The sequence below is a fragment of the Dama dama genome, chromosome 19 (genome assembly GCF_033118175.1).
Source record: "Dama dama isolate Ldn47 chromosome 19, ASM3311817v1, whole genome shotgun sequence".
NCBI classification, from domain to species: Eukaryota; Metazoa; Chordata; class Mammalia; order Artiodactyla; family Cervidae; genus Dama; species Dama dama.
In genome coordinates, this window is record NC_083699.1 from 37,611,996 (window position 1) to 37,628,613 (window position 16,618).

General features: G+C 38.0%; 1 protein-coding gene across 6 annotated transcripts in view; it reads left to right on the forward strand.

Annotated features, from left to right (window-relative positions):
- Positions 1-16,618, forward strand: part of MAP3K13 (mitogen-activated protein kinase kinase kinase 13) — a 160,451-nt gene that overhangs the window by 88,134 nt on the left and 55,699 nt on the right. Inside the window, exon 2 of one of the 6 annotated variants that reach the window (XM_061166750.1) lies at positions 6,876-6,931. The exons of the other annotated variants lie outside the window; for them this stretch is intronic. The gene's annotated coding sequence lies outside the window, so the exon portion shown is untranslated. The remainder of the gene's footprint in view (positions 1-6,875; positions 6,932-16,618) is intronic. 6 annotated transcript variants of the gene reach the window in all.

The following is a 16,618-nucleotide window of genomic DNA, read 5'->3' on the forward strand; positions in this document are numbered from 1 at the left end:
TATACAGGCACATGCTTGCACAGTCCTGTAGCTGCTTCTTGCTGGGTTAGTATCTCAGTTTTCATTCTGTGGTAAATAGTGTCACCTTTTTCTTTTGGAGACATATTTGTAAGTTCCTTAAAAATAGATGAAGCAGCTCCGAACCTCTCGTTTGTTCTCTCTCCCTTGAGGACATTTTCCCCCTGAACTTCTTGAATCCTAAATTCCCCCTCTAATTGCCAGTGTTTAAAGTGTGAGAAATTTCTCTATAATTTTCTTATTTCGGAAATTTGGTTTGGGGGTGGGGGTGTCTAAGGGTTTGCCTTTGAAAATCTGGCTATGCTGTACCCTTCCGCTGTAGCCCTTGTCTGGGCTGGAAGCCGCCCTGTCCCTCCGCCCCTTGTCTGGATGGCCATGCTGATAGATAGCTTCTCCTAGGGGAGCTTCACAGATCAGCCCTCTGTCCATTACCATGCAGCAGGCTTATAATTTATAGCCCCAGATGGTGATTCACAATCCCACCGCTCCCCACTTACTTCAGTAAAGCAGAAGAGGTATTAACTATTAAATTGCTTCCTCTTTTTTTAAAATAATTGATGCTACTTGCAAAGGGTTCTATATAAAAAAGAGTTATTAAAAATATTGCAAAAAGTACAATTTCATCAGAATGGGAAGAACATTGTGCATTATAATAAAAAATAAATCACCACATGGTCAGGTTTATTTTCCTTGGCCCACCTCCATGTGGAAATGAGGTTTTGAGGCACAATTCTGACCAGATTCCTGAATTTTCTCCTTCTTGGTTGATTCTTAAAGCTTATGGGTTTACGCCTCACATGAAAACTCAGAATATTCTCATTCCAGGTTCTTGCCAAAAAAATAGAACCTGTAATTCTTAGCTGTTCAGTGTTTTGGAAAGTTTCTGATTAGTAGTAATCAGGAGAAGATTTCCTGAAGGAGTTGTAGTCCATCCCCTTCTCCATTAAATCAAAATTTCAGCTGTTTCCTTGGAATCTCTTACTGTAAGTATTGCTTTTCAGGAATTCTTAGGAATCTTACCTTGAATGGAGAGGTGCTCTAAAAATTGTCTAAGGAATGCTGCTGTAGTTACTTTGAAGATGTTGTTGAGACTGTTATTATTGTTTTGTACAAATCTGTGGAAGAAAAACGTCCTCAGGTCTTAGTAGTGTAATAACTGCTTATCCTAAACAATTGGCGTGTTTTTCTTTTATAAATAATTGTGTCTTTCTCCTTACTTTGATCCACAGAAAGCTCTGGTCCAAATTTGTGAACCATCTTTACAGTTGTTACTATACAAATTACTTTTGCCTACTATTTTTCACCTTGGTGGGGTTTTCTTTTTTTCATTTTATTACTGTTTTTCCTTCACCTGTTTACCCATTGCACTGCATGCGTTTTTGTCAATAGCCTATTTTAACAAAATATTGACAAAATATTTTGACAATAGCCAATTTTGACAAATAGTCCTTTTTAGAACAAAGTCCATGTGTCTGTTTCCTAATATGTATTTGTTTAAGTCTATTTAAGAAGTCAAGCTTACTATATTAAGTCAAATGATATTGTAATATATTATCACTTTTTATAATATCACCATAATATTATCACTTTTGAATTGTAAGAGGTAGCTGCATATGTTTTTGAACTCTTAGACTCTTTAACAGCTCCACAGTGTGTGAACCTTGACAGCATTTATTAGACAGGTTGTAGAGGCCAGATGATGCCTGGAAGTCTTACTGTGTAATTTAATCCTGGGTGCTGTGTTGTTTGGCTTCACCAGACTCTGAGTGTGCATATGTAATTATATGCGCATGTGCAAAAAGCCCAGCCCTGATAGGAAAGAGAGGGAGGAACATCATTAGCAGAGATTAGATTTGTCTCTCCAGCTGGGCAATGTGCCTCTGAATTCCAAGGGCTTTCCCCAGTGTAAGTTATTAGACTGACTCAGCTGCTGTTCAATTCCCCTCTGGCTGAACTGCTTTTGCTAATGCTGTTAAACTGTGGCCCAGGAGGCAGAATGTCCTGAGGTACTAAATAGATGTTCTGCATGTAAAAAGAAAGACCTTCTTCCTTCTCATATGTACCGGATGGAGGTGTATGGTCTCCTCAAATCAAAGATAAAAAGGCAAAAAGGGAGAAAAAGATAAACCCTGTCCCAAACTTCAGCTCCATATACAGAGCTTTGGAAATTGTTAGTAGGCTGAAATAATTCCAATTTAGCTAAAGCAAATAGGAATAATCTAATCCAAAGAGTTTATTTCAAATCAGTTGAGAGTATTCTGACTTTGGGTCTGCTGCAGTTCTAAAATTGGTGAAACAAATTAACCCCACTCAGACAGTACTGAACCAAATTCAGGTTCAGAGCCACAGGAGGGTCTTGTCTGAAGCTCTATAAAAACATGCACAAAGCACAAGGCTCAGCATAATATACGTGTCAACCTGTAGAGTAGAATTCAGTAAATGATCTGTTTGAGTTTTTACTATCGACAGCTAAGTCTATGTGTATTGTACGAATGGAATTTAAAAAAAAATGCTGTCGTCTCTGATTTTACTGCCTAAGATAACTGATTTATTGATTATAGATAAACCTAATGGTTAATTTATCCATTGAATGTCAGGGAAAATAAGCAAAATGCACAGATAATATGGGAGCTGTAATTAAGTGATTGTTTTAAGTCTTTTTTTTTAAAGTCATTAACAATGTTTTCTTTCCACCCCTATTGACAAGTAGCAAAATTGTCTGACCTAGGTGATTTTTGCCCCTTCCTCCCTTTGTTTTTTCTTTGGGGGAGGTGTTAATACGCTGAGGAATAGGAGTAAAATAAAAAAAAAAAAAAAACAAGGAAATCAGATAGCAACAGGATCATCTACTGATTAATTTTCAGGACTTAAAGTGCCCAGCACCATACGCAGGCAGTCAACCACATCGTTAGTATTAGCAGCAGCAGTGGCAGCTACACTTTAATACTCTGTGTAAATAGTAGCCTAAACAATACATCAATTCAGTGCTAGATGTAGATGTGCTTGAGAAGTTACCACCTCACCTCCTTTATGGTAGAAGACTTTATGAAGAAGGTAAATTTTCAGCATAAAAGATTATGAAGAGAAAGCCTGAGTTTTCAGTGAGCAGAACAGCATTATAAAACCAGGTGAAGAATTTAGAAAGATGGTAATGATAACCCTATATGCAAAACAGAAAAAGAAACACAGATGTACAGAACAGACTTTTGGACTCTGTGGGAGAAGGCGAGGGTGGGATGTTTCGAGAGAACAGCATCAAAACATGTATATTATCAAGGGTGAAACAGATCACCAGCCCAGGTTGGATGCATGAGACGAGTGCTCAGGGCTGGTGCACTGGGAAGACCCAGAGGGATCGGGTGGAGAGGGAGGGGGGAAGGGGGAATACATGTAAATCCATGGCTGATTCATGTCAATGTATGGCAAAAACCACTACAATATTGTAAAGTAATTAGCCTCCAACTAATAAAAATAAATGGAAAAAAAAAACCAAACAGGTGAAGAAGTTAGCACATCTATGAGAGGAGCTCTCTTGTAGTCACCATTGCTACGGAAGGCAGAGGGGAAGGCAGAGAGGAAGGCGGAGAGGAAAGCAGATTGGTGGGGATGGGATAAATTCTGGGGGGGTAAATTGGTGCTGAAAATTCACACTTGAATATGAGCTGTTATACACATATCAGGCTGTGGAAACTAATTGGATTATCATATTGGATTATCATTAAACATTAGAATTGGCAGTCAGGCCAGCTTCATGGGGCACTTGCCTGGGTCCCTGCTTTTGGTTTTATGCTCTACTGTCTCTATCTTGAAACTAGTAAATTCTTACTAGTTCTTGAACAGAAGGTCTTACATTTTCATTCTGCACTAGCTCTGAAAATTTTGTAGCTGGTTTTATTATAAGTAGCAATGTATGAAATTATCATAAGCCCTTAGATGATGTTCTCAGTACATTTCAGTACGTAGGTTTCCTGTGGTATGCTCCTTTTTGCTAAAAGGCCAGCATGTTTATTTCTTCCTATCTACTGTCAGATTTCTAGAAATGGCTCTGAAAAATGTGTTTGTGCCAGTGAATGAATTAAGGAAAACTCTGCCTCAATTTTATGCCCCCAAAGAATGTTCTTTTGCTAATAAGATACATACACATTATTTAATGTAATAGCATTATTTCAAAAGCTATATATTTTTCTCATTTTAATTCTCATGGTTTTTGCATAGGAAGTTTTCTTATCATTGGCAATGAGTAATTTTTTAAGAAGCCAAATTATTCTGATGAGAGAAAAGAGACTTGTTAGTCCAGCATTCAAAACCTTTCGTGGTTTGACACCACCCTATAGTTACAGCTATATTAAAATAAAAGCAAAGACATGACTTTGCTGACAAAGTTCCTTATAATCAAAGCTATGGTTTTTCCAGTAGTCGTGTACCCATGTGAGAGTTGGACCATAAAGAAGGCTGAGTGCCAAAGAATTGATGCTTTCAAACTGTGTTGCTGGAGAAGACTCTTGAGAGTCCCTTGGACAGATCAAACCTGTCAATCCTAAAGGAAATCAGCCCTGAGTTTTCATTGGAAGGACTGTTGCTAAAGCTCCAGTACTTTGTCCACCTGATGTGAAGAGCTGACTCATTGGAAAAGACCCTGATGCTGGGAAAGATTAAAGGCAAAGGAGAAGGAGATGGCAGAGGATGAGATGATTAGATAGCGTCCCCAACTCAGTGGACATGAATTTGAGCCAACTCCAGGAGACAGTGGAGGACAGAGGAGCCTGGCATGTTATAGTCCATGGGGTCGTGAAGGATCAGACACAACTTAGCGACTGAACAGCATTGTTATAGCTGTGCTGATTACTGCCCTCCGTGTACCTTTTGCTCCAATGACTCCAAACTGCTTACTATTCCTGGGAAATGTCATTTATATTCTTACCTTCCCTTATTTTCTTTATGAAATTCTCTTTGATAAGACTGTATGCCCTCTTCCAAGTAGCACTTCTACCGCCCCCACCCCCCTCCCTTTTCCCACTGGTATGACTTGCTCTTCTTTGAGGATTGCACTTTGCTGGACGAGTGTCTCTTCCTCTGTGACGCTTTCCTCTGATATTCTCAGAGTCAGGTATTGCACCCGCTGTTGTGTCATGGCTCATACTGCTCTTAAACCCTTTCTGAATTCTCCCTCGCTCTCTAGTTACTTGTTTACTTGCCTATCTGACACACTAGGTTGTATATTCCTTGAAGGCAGGACTTTCTAAATTGTCTCTATTCCATCATCCATGGCATGGTAACCCAGTGTCTGGCACATGCTCAGTGTATGTTTCCTGAGTTGAGTGTCTTAATCTTTACCAGCTGCTGTAACAAAATACTACAGACTGGGTGCCTCTTAACAACAGAAATTTATTTCTCACAACTAGTCTGGGAGTCTGAGATCAGGTGCCAGCGTGGTTGGGTGAGGGCCTCTTCCGGGTGGCGGACTTCGCATTTCACTCTCACGTGGGGGAGGGGCTAGGGAGCTCTCTGGAGCCTCTGTTTTAAGGGCACTGATCTCATTCATGAGGACTCCAGCTTCATGACCTGAGCCCCTCCCAGAGGCTCCACTTACTAATAGCGTCACATTTGGGGGTTAGGATTTCAGCATATGAATTTTAGGGGGGACATATTTAGACCATAGCAGTGAGTTAATTGGAAGGATAACTCTAGTTCCTTTACAATATTATCTCATATGTTTAAAGCACTTGGTTGTAATTCCCTAAAGTGAAATAATCCATTGATCTTGTTAGAAATATTTTATACTTTAAGAATCATTTGTGAGAAGAAAGAAATAATAAAAACAGGGCTGTCATTGGGAATTTAGCCCCTTACAACTGTATGATGTAGCTACCCTAGGTGGAAAAGTAGTCAGAGTCCAATAGTGGAAAAGTTAAGAGAGACTAGAGGGCCCCACAGTAGTCAGGAAAAATTACCTAAAACATTTTTGAAGTCAGAAAAACAGGAAGCCTGGCGTATCACTTGACTCTCAATTTAGCCATCCCTAGCCTGCAATTTAGTTTTCAACTTTTCTTTTTGTAGCACCTTCCCTTAATTAAATTATACTGCCATGCCGACAGAAGACTTTAAATAAAACCAGTAAAATGGCAGGCCTATTTAGGAGTATGCTAAATACATTTTTTAAAGCCCAAATAAAGCAGTGATCATATTTATTTTAATTGAAACCTGTACAAAAGAATAAAGACAATTTGTTTGAGCTGATGTGGGGTGATTTTCCAGGATATATTCTTTTGTAATTTATTTTGTATTGTTTTGTATTGCAGTTGGTTTACAACATTGTGTTAGTTTCAGGTGTACATCAAAGTGATTCAGTTTTATATTTTTTTTCCAGAAACTTTTCCATTATAGATTATTATAAGGTATTGAGTATAGTTCCCTGTGCTATATAGTAAATCCTTATTATTTATCTATTTTATATATATTGGTATGTATCTGTTAATCCTGTACTCCTAATTTATCCTCCCTCTCCCCAAATACATTTTTATTCTACCCTTTGACTCTCAGACCAAATCCTAGCAAGTGAAATTTGAGTCTTTTCTCTTGATTCTGCCTAGGTTCTAAGTAAGGAGAGACAGAAAAAGAGAAAAAATCAGAATCAGAATCTGAATCTACTGGGGTTAAAAAATAATCAGAGTCTACTTTGAGTTCCCCTGTGACCACAGCCAATCCTGCCTTTAGTTTTGTACCATGGGATGAAACGTGTAGGCTAACAGAATGCATCATTTATCTGAAAACCTGGATTGTCCAAGGCATTGTAAATGGGTTAATTTCCAAGGTACTGATATAATTGGTGGACCATCTTCACCCTCCTGTCATTTCAGTGATTATGAGAAGAAGGCTGCTTTGTTCACTAGGCCAAAGAACTGATTCCTCATAGGTATTTATTTTCATATTTTAAATTTTGGTGCTCAATTTATTTCAGTCTAGTGAGGCTGAATTGATACCCCATTGCAAAATTCATTCTTGCTAAAGAAACTGCTTGTTTTTTTTGGACTCTATGGAAAAATTCTTCAAATGAAAGTCAAACTATAGAGTGCGATGGGATCTTCCCTGAGGAGATGTGGGGTGTATTCCCACAAAATTTTTATCCAATAAAATAATGTTTAAAAATTAATATTGATCATATGCCTAGAAAGGAAAGAAAATCAAAAAAGGACTATAGAAACCCTAAAGATTTAATGGGAAGGGCACTTTGATTTGCCTCAGTAAGTAAGGCAAGGAAAGGATACATGAGTTGATTATGTGTTTGTGAACCCTTAGGATATAACTAACGTCTCCTTCCTCAACCATTTTCTGCCACCTGACCCTAGATCTTTATCTCTGCCTTCAATCAGCACTGATTCTGGGGCTTTGGAAAACTCTAGGAATGGCTTTCAGATTCTAAAGACATGTTACTTCGACTGTGTTAAACTCTTTGACTTATTTAATTCTATGGACTGATGCTTATTAACTTTCATTTGGGAACACCCAGAGGTACCTCTGTCTTAATGGTTGTTAAAGGATTCTGAATATAAAATTAATCCTAATATATGCATACATGGAAAGTTGTAACTCTAAAGCCGTGTGATTGCATTTTAACAAAGCTTGCCACATCTTACACAACTAGCTGGACTTTGTCTTTGTCCGAGGCCTTCTAGCAAAAGTGTCAGGAAAAGTGTCAGTGTCCTTAGAATACTGATAGTTGCCAAGGAACCTGTTGGAAGCTTATTGATGTGTTCTGGTGATTCTGCCATTATTCAGGACAGCTTGGAGCTTTGCCTTTAGGAATGCTTTTTGCAGATCTCAGTATTGGAATTAAGGGGAAGAAAAGCTCAACTATGTCCCCTCTCCCCCATCCCTTCCCTGTTAACCATTTTTCTGTTTTCTTTATGGTTATGTCTTTTCTATAAATGGATTTCATATAAATGGACTCATATACAACTTTTAGGAACACATGATTGAAAATGCACACTTGTAATGAGTTATTAAATTATCATTTTTGAAGGGAAGCAACTAAATATGTCTTTAAATTCCATCCTGTAATATTAATATTTGTATTGAGATACTACATACTGACTGTTTACTACCACAGGTAGTTTATCATTCTGCATTTATTTTTCTTTCCATTAGAACTGTCTTGTACATTTATTATTTTAACACTTAGAATAAATATTTAATATTTATTGATATCCTTTCTTGTCATCCCCATCTTTGACAGATGGGACTTACCAAGGATCCTTTAGTAGTTTGCAAATTTTAGCTATATATTGGGGGTAGAAATGGAAACTACACAATGAATAATTAAATGATGGATTTGGATTACTCTCTAGCACGACATTAAATTCACATCCCAAAACAGTGACATGAGACAGTTGAAAAATGATTGATCTTTGCCAATTTCAAATTTATATTCCTGGTAAAGCTCAAAATGTCCTATTACATATTTTCTACAGCATTATCTTGATTGAATCATTACTTTAAAGAATTAAAACTCGACACTTTTTTACCAGTTCATTTACTAGGTCATCAGAAATTTGCTTTTAGAAATTTTATTTTCAATTGATATAACTGAAATCAATGTCAGTCACTCTTGGTAAATGCAATAGCACAAATAATTTTAATTTTGAAAATCATTAGAAAAATTCAATTCTTGATAGGACTATTAAGAATATGGTGGGCTGCAACAACACTGAGATATACTTCCGAAAAATTATTTAGTATATCTAAAAGCTGATGATTCTGTGGTACAACTTTTTCTAAGAAGATTTAGCTTTTCATACAAATTGCTTTCTTATCACTCTGAGTTTAATTAAAATGTAAATTGATGCAATGTCGTTTTCATGTTTCCTCTGACATCTCTGTAACATATCGATCACACAGGAAACTTTAAGTGGCTTCATGATTTGTATATAATTCAATATGTCTATCTATATATTTTATCACTATCTCCAACTACCAAAAAACCTTAAAATTCTCTCTCTTATTAGGTATTTTATATAAAACTTCCTGTGAAAATAATGTTCTTCTTTGTCAATGTGAAATCTGAATTTAATTCCATTTCTAATTTAGTGGTTATCTTCTTTGCAATGTTGTAAGAGCTCTCAAAATTTCAGTACTTTAAAATTTCACCTAAAATTCTTCAAAGAATTCTAATAAATCCCTGTTAGGCTTAATAAAATAAAATAAAATAAAGCTCAGGACTGTTTCTGTGAGCAAAAACAACAATAAGGAGAAATTCAGTTTCATAGCTCAGTTGGTAAATAATCCGCCTGTAATGCAGCAGACCCTGGTTCAATTCCTCGGTCAGGAAGATCCCCTGGAGAAGGGACAGGCTACCCACTCCAGTATTCTTGGGGTTCCCTTGTGGCTCAGCTGGTAAAGAATCCACCTGCAATGCAGGAGACCTGGGTTCGATCCCTGGGTTGGGAAGATCCCCTAGAGAAGGGAAAGGCTACCTACTCCAATATTCTGACCTGAGAATTTCATGGACTGGGTAGTCCATGGGGTCACAAAGAGTCGGACACAACTGAGTGACTTTCACTTTCAAATGTCTAAAGGAATAGGATCTTTCACTAGTACAGTTTTAATTACTTCACTATTAAAATTGGACATTGGATCCAGAGTCTGGAGTTCCTTGCTCCCTCTGGAATCTTTATCCTGACTATCTGTACAATCTTCTCTGAGAAGTGATGAGTGTTGTTGTTGATTCAGTAGAAACTTCTGATCCTGTTCAGCCTTCCCTCCATTCGCCCTCCCCTAGTTTTCTGCCTTCACCTACAGTAGTCCTATGATTAGGAACTTTAAGGAATGGTAATTATGAGAATAATAGCAATAATAGCAATTTCAATTTTAAAATTCTTCACAAATGACTGTTGAAACTATTTAAGTATTTGAAAATGAATCGTTTGGCTCTTCTGAAGATTTTAGACAAATAACTATGGTCCTTTGAAAAATTGTTTTTAAATAATCTCTTTAATTTGATCCTGATGAACCATGATTAGAATGAGCTGTACTTAAATCATTTCATTCACAGGCATTACTAAAATTTGGTAGCACACATGTTATTTTAAAGGAGATAATGGAATTCTCTGCATTTAGCAAATTCCCATGTACAAAAGGAAACTGTAATCCTTATTAATTCTCACAACAAACAAATCTGTTAATATGAATGAATCATATGGAGAACTGCTGTCCAACTGAACATTCTGTGGTGATGGAAATGTTCTATTTTGTATTATCCAATATGGTTGTGTAATTAGTCACATGTGGCTACCAATCACTTGAAATGGATTAATGTACCTGAGGAGCGGACTTTTTTATTTCATTTAATTTTAATTAATTGTACATTAAATAGCCTCATATGCCTAGAAGCTACTGTTTGGATGGTGCAAGTATAGAAGTTTAATATTAAAACAGAATGGAGGAAATTCTATAGAGAGTGGACATATTTTAGAATATTCCCCTTGTCTTTACTTGTTGCTAGAAATTTTTAGCTTTTATGATAAATGTAGAACTTAACCTCGAGGTAAGATGTGAGTGTAATCCATATTTTTTTAGGCCTTTCTTAATTAAATAGAAGCCCATTATAATACTGACAGTAGAGTGTCGTGACTAAACAAGCATGGGTTTGGACTCAGCTCAGACTTAGGCTCAGGCTCTGGAATTGGAATAGAACTGGGTTCAACTACTGTCTTTACCACTTAGTAGCTGTTGGTGAGTTCTTTAAGCCCTCTGTGTCCCAATTGCTTTGTCAGCTATAGGAGTGATAATAATACCTTTCACAAGGGTTGATGCGAGGATTAGAGAAGTTAATATAGGAAAAGTGTTTTGAGCAGTGTTTGACAGTAATCTCAGTGTTGTGGTCTGGGCGTGAGTTGGAAAAGAATTTCCAGACATGAGACAGAATGAGAGGGAAATTAAGTTTATTAGAGTGGAAGATGCTGTTAGAACAGTGGGCCAGCTCAAGGGAGAACCGATGTTGAACAGGGGTCCTTCAGTTCAGTTCAGTCGCTCAGTCGGGTCCGACTCTTTGCGACCCCGTGAATCGCAGCATGCCAGGCCTCCCTGTCCATCACAAACTCCCGGAGTCTACTCAAACTCATGTCCATCGAGTCGGTGATGCCATCCAGCCATCTCATCCTCTGTCGTCCCCTTTTCCTCCTGCCCCCAATCCCTCAACAGGGGTCCTTAGTCCACTTTTATACCCAGGGTACAAGGAGTGGGATATGGGTCTTGCAGGTCATTTGCTGATTGGATGAGGCATGTATGCTGCGTGGGGGAAGAGTAAGGCAAATACCTTCTCCCTATGTGGGATAGGAGGAGAGACAGGTTATACTGCTCAGGAGGACCTGAAATCCGTTAATAGTTACAACATGGGAGAGGGAAGGACGATAAGGGTCTGGGTTTTCTGTTCCTGCATTCCAAGACCGTCCATGGTTTTATCTGCTCTTTTGTCCTTGGGTCACCACAGTCAGTAAATATTAGCTGCTGTTATTAATGCATTGTTTATCAAGTTATTCAGTGTGTGTGTTCATGTGTGTGTGTGTGTGCATGTGAAGTTCTCTCCTCCAAAAAGTAAACTGTATCATCTTATATCAGGTCCTATACTAGGTGTAAGAATAGATGGGGAGCAAATGAAGAGGGAAAAGGTACAGAGATAAATAATACTTGGATTCTACCCCCACCAAGTTTACAAACTAATTAGGATGAATTATTTCTCTTTAAAAATAGAAGTCATCACCCACTGACTGCTCCCTCCAATTCTAACATCTATAATTCTACCATCTCTAAGCAAGACCTAAAAAAGCAATGCAAAAATGGCAAAAGGACCTTTGACAACTTCTTGCCTGCCAGTTACAAGCAGGACTTGCCCCGAAACCATTTGTAGGATCTACAACCTTACTGGAAATTTCATATACATCATTGGAAGTCTTACTGAAGCTCTTCAATAACTCTATTATACTAAGCTGGCAATGAATGATTTCATTTTCATGTTATGTAGTGTAAGCATAGGGACCACCAGAGAAATCCCTATTAAATATGTTTCAATTCTCAGCATTAAATTAATAACTTGTGCTACTTGTACTTTCTCCTAGTTAGGTGATTATTCATCTTTCAGTACTTGTAATTGTTAAAATTACATCCAAAAGATTTTCTTTTTGCAAACTAGACAAAGCATGGAGAATTTTGAGAGTGGGTCAAAGTGGTCTTCGGACCCAGAGTCTATAAATAGTGACGTCAAATCATACAGGCTGGGCCATTGCTTATTTCTGGGCTAAGCTGCTCTATTTATATTCTTGGAAATGAATGATTCATTTCATTAAAAAATAGCCATCCTTTGGGATAACTTTAAGTTTCTCATTTTCTATGATTATCCCTGGAATGACCAAGGACAAAATTGTTGTAAAAGATATGTGCTCATTTGATCTTTAACCGTGTGGTCCATATAGTCAAAGCTATGGTTTTTCTAGTAGTAATGTACTGATGTGAGAGTTGGACCATAAAGAAGGCTGAATGCCAGAGAATTGATGCTTTCAAGCTGTGATGCTAGAGAAGACTCTTGAGAGTCACTTGGACAGCAAGGAGATCAAACCAGTAAATCCTAAAGGAACTCAACCCTGAATATTTGTTGGAAGGACTGATGCTAAAGATGAAGCTCCAATACTTTGGCCACCTGATGCAAAGACTCATCTGAAAAGACCCTGATGCTGGGAAAGATTGAAAGCAAAAGGAGAAGAGGACAACAGAGGATGAGATGGTTGGATGGCATCACTGATTCAATGGATATGAGTTTGAGCAAACTCCTGGAGATAGTGAAGGATGGGGAAGCCTAGTGTGCTGCAGTTTTTGGGGTTGCAAAGAGTCAGACACAGCTTAGTGACTGAAAACAACAATATTATTATTAATAATGAATATATTCTCTTATTTTAGAATAATGTTTATTAATTTAACATAAAGCAAGTATTATTTCATTTAGCCCTCATTACCACCCTGTGAGGTTGGTACTCTTTATTATCCAAGTTTTTGACTGCAGAAACTGAGACACACAAAGGTAAGGAACCTCCTCATGGACAGAGTCAGGATTCAAACCAGGCAGATTGAATCTAGAGCATACATTTTACTGCTGCTGCTGCTGCTAAGTCGCTTCAGTCGTGTCCGACTCTGTGCGACCCCAGAGACAGCAGCCCACCAGGCTCCTCCGTCCCTGGGATTCTCCAGGCAAGAACACTGGAGTGGGTTGCCATTTCCTTCTCCAATGCATGAAAGTGAAAAGTGAAAGTGAAGTCGCTTAGTCGTGTCTGACTCTTAGCGACCCCATGGACTGGAACCCAGCAGGCTCCTCCATCCATGGGATTTTCCAGGCAAGAGTACTGGAGTGGGGTGCCACTGCCTATTTTACTACAATATTGTTTATCACTTAAGGATTATTTTTTATGATTTTTCTACATTTGAGGGAAGCTGCTATTGTACAAAGTTCTCTAGGCCTGGAGCCATAAAAAACTTTTTTAGATTTTGCCCTAGGGATGGGGCCTTCATGAAGAAAGTAAAGGCAAGCTGCCTGAAGACAGTAACATTTCCAGGAAGATGGGTGAAACAAGAGTAGAATTAGGCATTCCCTAAAAGAGAGAATGTCTTCATATGTACACAATATGACATAGAAGCGTGTAGATCGCTAGAGAAGAAAATTCTATAATCTCCCTTGTGAACACAGTTCTGTCATGATTCTCCTCTGTTGTAATTGTTGTTCTTTTAAAACATAAGCAGTCTTTCCCTAGAGATATTTTCTTGAATCAATAAAATTATCTCCAAATTTAATATAGCAATGTTAAAATAATGGGAGTTATGTACTTTTTCCCCCAAATATTATGTCAACCTTTGTTGACAAAGTAATGTCTCTGCTTTTTAATATGCTATCTAGGTTGGTCATAACTTTCCTTTCAAGGAGTAAGCGTCTTTTAATTTCATGGCTGCAATCACCATCTACAGTGATTTTGGAGCCCAAAAAAATTAAGTCTGACACTGTTTCCACTGTTTCCCCATCTGTTTCCCATGAAGTGATGGGACCAGATGCCATGATCTTAGTTTTCTGAATGTTGAGCTTTAAGCCAACTTTTTCGCTCTCCTCTTTCACTTTCATCAAGAGGCTTTTTAGTTCCTCTTCACTTTCTGCGATAAGGGTGGTGTCATCTGCATATCTGGAGAAATCCATTGCTGGATTTCTCCCAGCAATCTTGATTCCAGCTTGTGCTTTTTCCAGCCCAGCGTTTCTCATGATGTACTCTGCATATAAGTTAAATAAGCAGGGTGACAATATACAGCCTTGACATACTCCTTTTCCTACTTGGAACCACTCTGTTGTTCCATGTCCAGTTCTAACTCTTGCTTCCTGACCTGCATAGGTTTCTCAAGAGGCAGGTTCGGTGGTCTGGTATTCCCATGTCTTTCAGAATTTTCCACAGTTTATTGTGATCCACACAGTCAAAGGCTTTGGCATAAAAGTCAATAAAGTCAGAAGTAGAGGTTTTCTGGAACTCTCTTGCTTTTTCAATGATCCAGCGGATGTTGGCAATTTGATCTCTGGCTCCTCTGCCTTTTCTAAAACCAGCTTGAACATCTGGAAGTTCTCGGTTCACATTATTGCTGAAGCCTGGCTTGGAGAATTTTGAGCATTACTTTGCTAGCATATGAGATGAGTGTAATTGTGTGGTAGTTTGAGCATTCTTTGGCATTGCCTTTCTTTGGGGTTGGAATGAAAACTGACCTTTTCCAGTCCTGTGGCCACTGCTGAGTTTTCCAAATTTGCTGACATATTGAGTGCAGCACTTTCACAGCATCATCTTTCAGGATTTGAAATAGCTCAACTGGAATTCCATCACCTCCACTAGCTTTGTTCGTAGTGATGCTTTCTAAGGCCCACTTGACTTCACATTCCAGGATGTCTGGCTCTAGGTGAGTGATCACACCATCATGATTATCTGGGTCATGAAGATCTTTTTTGTACAGTTCTTCTGTGTATTCTTGCCACCTCTTCTTAATATCTTCTACTTCTGTTAGGTCCCTCCCATTTCTGTCCTTTATCGAGCCCATCTTTGCATGAAATGATACTGTATATGATAAAGTACATTAAAAGTTCTGAATTGGCTGATTGGGAAAATATTAATACTATGAGAATATTAAAGCCATGAGGAAACAAAAGTTGATGACCCCATTTTGTTTTTACCTTTTCTACTAGTGAGAATCATATCAAGCTGGAAAAAGCAGAATAATCTAGATAAGAGAACTGAAACTTAAGACAGATAAAGAGACAAAGGCATATCTAATTAAATCTTGATGATTTCCAAATTCTAAGGTCAGATGGCTTACACCCTAATGCACTAAAGCTCTTGCATTTAGGATCACAAAGACAACCTTCCATAAGGAGTTATCATTAGAAATTGTGAGCGAGATATTCAAGGACAAGTAGAATATAGAGGGACTTCTCTGGCGGTCCAGTGATTAAAACTCCACCCTTCCTCTGCAGAGGGCATGGGTTCGATCCCTCGTCAGGGAACTAGGAACCCAGAAGTCGTGTGTGTGGCTTGGGCAATAAATAAATAAGTAAACAGTAAGCATTAAAAAAAAGCAAAGATTTGGATTGAAAACTTCTGAGTAAACAAAATTCTTGCTAAGACTAGATATTTAGGAAAACATAGAAAAAATTTTAAAACAGCAGTGAAAACCACTGTTAATCTTTTAAACCTGTTTTCCTACTTTCTTGAAATGCTTATATAGTTATTTTAATATTCATTAGTATTAAATATTTAAGGGCATATGTGTCTGTATCTTATTTTTAAGATATTTTAAGTGGATTTATTTTGTTATTTTCTTCTTCATATGGCAAATCAGATTTAAGTCAGAAAATGTTGATTCTATTCTGGAATAGTAACACTTAGTATATATTATTTATCATAGATTTATGGAAGTTGTAGAGAAATCTTTCCTTTGGTCAAGAACTGTGTTTAGCCTTTGATTTTAGGTGTATTTGAAACCTCACAAGTTGCTGGTTTTTTAATTAAGACTATAGTTTGCAACTATGTAATAAAGCATCTTTTTAAAAAAAATTTATAATTTATTTATTTATTCATTTTTGCCTATACTGAGTCTTCGTTGCTGCTTGGGCTTTTCTCTAGTTGTGACGAGCCAGGGCTACTCTCTAGCTGTGGTGCGCAGACTTTTCGCTGTGGTAACTTCTCTTGTTGCAGAGCGCGAGTTGGAGGGCTTCAGCAATTGCAGCTCTCAGGCTCTAGAGAGAGGCTCCAGAGTTGTGGCACATGGGCTGAGTTGCTCTGTGGCATGTGGGGTCTTCCTGGACCAGGGATTGAACCTCTGTCACCTGCATTGGCAGGTGGATTCTTTATCACTGAACCACCAGGGAAGCCCTATAATGAAGCATGTTTATTCATTTTAAAACTTATATTATAAGCTTATTTTAACTTTAATAATGGTTGTGTTTATAGGTGAAGGTGAAAGTGAAAGTCTCTCAGTTGTGTCTGACTATTTGCGACCCCATGGACTATGCAGTCCATGGAATTCTCCAGGCCAGAGT